Raw genomic sequence first — 5,849 nt, 5'->3', positions numbered from 1 at the left:
GAAATTGAGGCCATTATGTTTACCTGCGACTTTGTTCCCTTCCTGTGCACATTCAAAATCTGGCACAGTCACCAAATGATTCTTAGTGTGTTTGCACCCATATGATGAAATACATCAAGTTACTTTTGTTTCCCCACCACAGATGATTTTTCACATTTCTATAAGGTTCCGCAGAAAACTTTTTCTATACCTTGAGCTTGACGCATATGGCGTTAGTTGCCCATGTGGTATAAGACCTCAGAAAACAAACTTTTTTAGGCCGCCTACACATGGAAGTTTATATTCTCGATTGGTCTGGAAACTCGTTTCGCTGTGACAATCGCACCCTTGGCATGGCAAGCGGGCATGCCCACTTATAATCCAAAGTCAGATGAGGAGGCGCCGGCTTGGTATCCAGCTTAGAAACGATGTTGGCGATGTATTCGACGTTGGTGTCAGCGAATGCATAGAAGCCTGTACTATGCGCTGCGAGGATGTTGTAAAGGTTGTAGGTGCCCTTCTGGATTTGTGACTAAATTTTTAATTGTTAATGGACTACATTGTTTCAAATTTTCCCTGATTACGTTAGTGATAAATTTGCAGCCCTCTCAAGGTTTTTTGTGATGGTGAAACTCTCAGTGGGAAACATTTTTTCATACCACTCATTCACAGTCGTATTAGAGCCACCGCATTCGGGCACTTTTGGCACCGTTATCTGTGCAATGCGCACTCCGAGGTGAGTCCTTGCACCCGCAGAGCAGCTAGCCGCCTCAATCAAACATTTACAACCTTCTCCGCTTTTATCGGGAGGTAAGGAGTAGGTGAGATGCTTACGTCGCAGCCCATCCATGAACTGCACTCTTTGTTGCTTTTTTCCGCCACGATCGTATTCTATAGGCTGCCCATTTTCTGTCGTCCATATCGCGACCATTAGATCCACATTCAGTGGTCGCTCAGATTCACCCGCGGCTTTCAAGCGTATGATGCAAGCGATGCGGCCATCGCAGCCAATGGCAGCTAGTGGTCTCGTCTGGTCGCCTGCTGTTGACACGGCACTGCCATGGACCTCGCCATTGCCTGCTTATTGCCTCCAATTTCAGCCAATCGTGGGGTCCGGTCGCCAACCATCCAATGATCGGGTTGCTCCTAGAGGCTCGGACACTGTGCGATGTCAGTGCACGTGAAAGAACCCAAGGTGGTCTAAATTTCCGGAGCCCTTCACTACGGCGTCCTTCATAGCCTGAGTCTTTTTGGGACTTTAAAACCATGTAAACCATGAACCACTGCCACTGGCGCTTGAAAGCCACGGGCGTATCTGAATGAATACTCACAGAGGACCAAATGGACGCGAAAGAGACAACGGGAAACGGACAGCATAGAATACGGCTCCTGGTGTATTTGGAGCTGTGCTTGCAACCCATTCTGGCATGAACATCTCGTTTGTAGGAGTCAATTCATTGTACGCCGTGCTATTCGCGAAATTCGATCATCAAACTTCAAAGGCGGGGCTCGGTATCGTGCGAGCATTTTTCTGCGTAGCCGGGTGTGCCGGCCACCGAGCTGTGGCACGATCACAGGGGCCGGGTAAACTACAAATGACACACAGTTTGGACTGCCCAAAAATGTAGTGGAACCTTGTAGAAGCGTGGCTTGTTGGGCCTATTGATGCGCGGTAGCGGGTAGAGAAGCCAGCAGAGAAGGACGTGTACACAAGAGAAGGAAGGAGACGTCATGGTGTCTCGAGCATCGTCTGTGTGAATTCCTTCTCTTGTGCGCGCGTGCTGTCGTGTTGTAATTGTATCAGGACAACAAAACTAAAACAGTTGATTCTTTTGTGCCCATATGGCTACAAAAGGGTACGCCTCAACAGTAAAGATCGGGCGCAAACAACAAACGCCGTGGCGTCTTCTACAATTCCCTCGCGAATCAGAGTGGCGTGCCTACGAAATATTCACTGCCTCTGCCATCGCGTGTATGCACGCGATGTGTGTGTAATTTATGTGGAGATTCACTCCTGTCCAGACTGCGGAAGGCTACGAACAAGCTCTGTTAAGCATGAAGCATTAAATGCAAATACCCGCAATTTTCGGCGAATAAATGCGCACATTTTCTGGAAACAACTGCGAACCTGAAACAAAACATGAGGGCTGGCTTATGCGAAACATTCTGAAATTATTGTGTGCGAATGGCATCCGGGAAAGAAAATCAGTCCCGAGTGGAATTACAACCAGCGGAGGAGGCAAGAGAGCAGCTTCGACTCTCAGTGCAGGACTGCTGTGAAAGATGCGCCGCGTTCTCCACCATCCCTACTTAATCCCCCCACCCGCTGAGTTGTGCGTTGGCAGTCAGTGAGCGACGATAGACCGGAAGTAGCAGATGATAAAATGTCGAGATAAAGCCAGGCATATCAGTACAAGCGCATCCTACGTGTACCGCATCACGTTTCAACAATACAGTCTGGGCAATGCTAAGTGCTAGAACCGCTTAATTGTTCATTTGTTTATTTTATTTATCAAAGATCACTTGTTGAGACATTCCTTGGAGAAGTAGGTGTTACAGGACGAATAAATATAACGTAAATCACAGTCAAATGTTTTTGATGAATGCTGCTTGAATGCTAATGCGTCGATAATGGTGGAAACTTTGGTGGGCAAGCCATTGCAGTCTTGTGCTTTGCCCAGGAAGAACGAGTGCGTAAAAGGCCAAGATTGAGCTTGCGGGGGATACACTGCATTACAGTGGCTAGAGCGGTCGATGCAGTGGGCCCTTTTTCTATCGACGTTAAGATAAGGCAAAGGATATAAATATTTATGAAAAAGGTGAATACGTGTTGTCGTAGGCCGCGAGGCTGGAGAGGTGTGTTTATTAATGCGAAAGCTTTATATGGCTCATCTGCAACAAAAGCCGGTGTGTGGCGTTGTTTTCCAGCAGCAGTGGTCCCCAAAACCCCAGATGTCGTCACCCTCGTCTCGCATGACGTAAACTGTAGACCATAATATAAAGTGGGATCGGAAACTCAGTGACATCATGAGAAAACAAAAATAAAATTTCTCATGAAGATGCGGAGAATTGAACCAAGGACATTCAGATTGCGAGCACGCAACCTATAGGTCACGAAACATTTCTTGTACTTGTTGCCTTTATTTGAACCGGTTTATAGATAACTGGTCTGGCTAGAAATGCTTCAAGTTTGTCACTTTCTCAAGCGACCCCCAAGGGCAAGCGACCCCTTTAAAAAGACCCGCACTGCTCATTTTTTTACGACCGAAATCTCTGATCACCATGCAAATAATACATAGTTAACAACGCAAATACATATGCTAATACGCTAATACGCCAATCGTATGCTGGGTTACATCCGCCGCAACTTCGCCAGAGCTCTTTCATCCCTAAAACTGCTATTGTACAAGACATTAATACGTCCAAAACTAGAATATGCCGCGTCCATCTGGGACCCTCATCATGAAAAGCTTATTCATTCACTCGAAATGGTCCAACATAGCGCAGCCCGCTTCATTCTCTCCAACTATAATAGGACCGCTAGCATATATTCAATGAAATCAAGCCTTAATCTGCCATCCTTAGCTTCACGTCGCAAAATGTTTCGTGTCTGCCTATTCCATAAGATCTTTCATCATCCAGACCTGCGCAGTGAATTACTCTCTTCCCCGCATCACCTATCATCAAGATTAGATCATGCCTACAAAGTCGGTGTCCCATTTTGCAGAACTAACGCTTTCTTTCAGTAATTTTTTCCTCGAACAGCAGCAGAGTGGAATCACCTTCCCGCACCAACAGCAACCATCAAAGATTACCAGCTTTTCAAGAACGCCTTAGCTAACATTGTATGATTAGACACATCTGTAACTTTTTTGATAATAGCCCCATATAGTTTATTGTATTGTTATGTTTTTTTTTCACCTGTAACCATTCCCCTCTCGTAGGGTATATGAAATAAATAAATAAATAAATCTGTTAAGTTTCTCTATTCCTCGACCCGTCTCGGCATCGGCGTCAAACGCGATGCCCCAGCGTCTACAGCCCGACTTGGTTCTTCGCGACCCGTTTAGTCCGCTATCGGAGCATACACAACGCAACAGCAGTCTGTAGACAAACGGTTGTAGACTATCTCCAGTGTATAGATAATGGCTTACTAAAGGTTTAGTAGACAGATGTCTATAGACTGGCTATAGAAAGAGGTCTATAGCAATGCCAGCCCACATACCTATGGAATCTCTATAGACAGTCTATAGTAGTATGTCTACTGGACCAGTAGACTTTTGTCTGTAGACTGTCTGTAGACAGAAATCTTTTGGAAGTTTATGGCCATAAGTCTATAATCGTCTATAGTCCGTGTACAGACCTGTGTCAATTAGACTTTGAGTTGACATTTGTCTATAGATGTTCCATAGATAGAACTCTCGAGGAGTTGTGTGGCAATAAGTCTATAGATCGTGTATAGACTTTTTATAGAGCTGTTTCTGTAGACCTCCTAGAGATCTTTGTTTGCTGTGCGTGCTGTGGACTCAACCTTACGACGTGTGCCGCTGATGGCGTCTGTCCCGGCGACCAACTTTCATAAGGAGATCGACGACATCAAGCGCTGCAAAGATGGGTCCCTGGCTCTGGCGTGCAACAACCTCTTTGGGAACACGTGGGATGGCTCTGTGCGGCTCTACGAGCGGGTGGAGGACATCCCCAGCCTGGAGAAGTGCGTTGCCTTGGTCACGACCGACTCGACCGTGGCCGACATAGTGCCCCTGGGACCGGGGCGCCTCATCTTGGGCCTGGACTCGGGTGCCCTGGAGATGGTGCAGCTGACGCCAGACGAGCCTCGGCTGCTGGACACTGTGTTCTACCGGTGTGACCACGACGGCTGTGTCACTTCCCTGGGCCTGTCCCCGGACGGCCGCTGGCTGGCCTCTGCCAGCTGGGACATGGGGATCAAGCTGTGGGACATGACCTGCATGCAGTGCAGCCAGACGTACGTGGCAGCCCACACGGATGTGGTGTGGAAGGTGGTCTTCTCCACGGACCCCAACGTCTTCCTCTCCTGCAGCAAGGATGGCAAGGTCCACTCGTGGGACATGAGGCTGAGCGAGCCAGCCACAGTCCTGGTTGAATGCTGTGAGCCGACCACCCTGGACTGGCAGCCCCTGAGTGCCAGCTGCTATGCGGTGGGGCAGGTGTCGGGGGATGTGGCCCTGCGTGACCTCCGCTAGCCCAACACGGACGTGCTCGAGCTGGGGCTGAGCCGGAAGCCCCTGCACCGCATCCTCTTCTGCCCCGACACGCCAAGTTTGCTGGCAGTATGTGCAGACGATGCCATTGTGCGGGTGGCTGATGTGACCAAGGCGGAGGACCATGTCATCTACAGCGGCGAGGAGCACACTGACTTCGTGCGAGGCCTGTGCTGGAGCGAAGGCTCGCTGCTGTCATCGGCGTGGGACGGCCGCGCCCTCCAGCACGTGGTCGGCCCATCGTCGGAGGCGTGCCACGGGGACGGGCAGGGACCCTCAAATAAAGCTGCGCTGGTCGCTTAACTAATCAAAAAAAATAAAAAAAGGGCCACAAATTGGGCTTATGCCGCACGAGGCGGACTTATGGTTGCTTGGCGGGGGAACTTATCACTCATCCGTCAAGGCAACTGTTTGGTCTAAGACCCTTTTCCCAAGCATTTCACCCTAGAAGAGCCGAGCACCAGGCTCCTAGAGACCTAGACTTTCAGTAGACATTAGTCTATAGACAAAAGTCTACTAAACGTGTATGGCCATAAATCTGGATATTATATGTAGGATTTGTCTATGGACACTCTATAGATGGGTTGTTTGGTTTATGGGGTTTAACGTCCCAAAGCGACTCAGGCTATG

The 5,849-nt window shown here is 48.7% G+C and overlaps 1 pseudogene; it reads left to right on the top strand.

Moving 5' to 3' along the window:
• Window positions 1–4,483: 4,483 nt before the first annotated feature.
• On the top strand, window positions 4,484–5,522 carry LOC149361962 (methylosome protein WDR77-like; annotated as a pseudogene).
• Window positions 5,523–5,849: the final 327 nt, after the last annotated feature.

Source organism: Amblyomma mixtum, chromosome 2 (assembly GCF_055824585.1).
Source record: "Amblyomma mixtum isolate Tamu chromosome 2, ASM5582458v1, whole genome shotgun sequence".
Taxonomy (NCBI): Eukaryota; Metazoa; Arthropoda; class Arachnida; order Ixodida; family Ixodidae; genus Amblyomma; species Amblyomma mixtum.
This window is presented reverse-complemented; position numbering and strand designations above follow the sequence as displayed.